Genomic DNA, 355 nt, shown 5'->3' with positions numbered 1-355 from the left:
TTTTCTGAAGAATTATCTGCAGGTTTTCTTTAGTTTTTCCACATACATACACTTCAAAACAGATCTCATTTAAAATACAGGAGGTCTGTTCAAGCTAGACAGGCTGGCTCCAAGAGCCTTTGCAAAAGCTTTGGAGAATGCCCAAGAGATCTCATTAATGAATTGTTGTTTACAAAAAGGCAACAGATGAAAGAACTCATCAGAGCTTCAAGCTGTCAGGAATGTCTGTTCGAAGAGGCTCATGTGGTTTTGCAGAGAGTAAAACAGGATTTGTGTGTGTGTGTGTGTGTGTGTGTGTGTGTGTGTGTGAGAGAGAGAGAGAGAGATTAGTTCTACAGTTCAGCAGCAGCAGCTA

Source organism: Narcine bancroftii, chromosome 5, assembly GCF_036971445.1.
Source record: "Narcine bancroftii isolate sNarBan1 chromosome 5, sNarBan1.hap1, whole genome shotgun sequence".
NCBI lineage: Eukaryota > Metazoa > Chordata > Chondrichthyes > Torpediniformes > Narcinidae > Narcine > Narcine bancroftii.
This window is presented reverse-complemented; position numbering follows the sequence as displayed.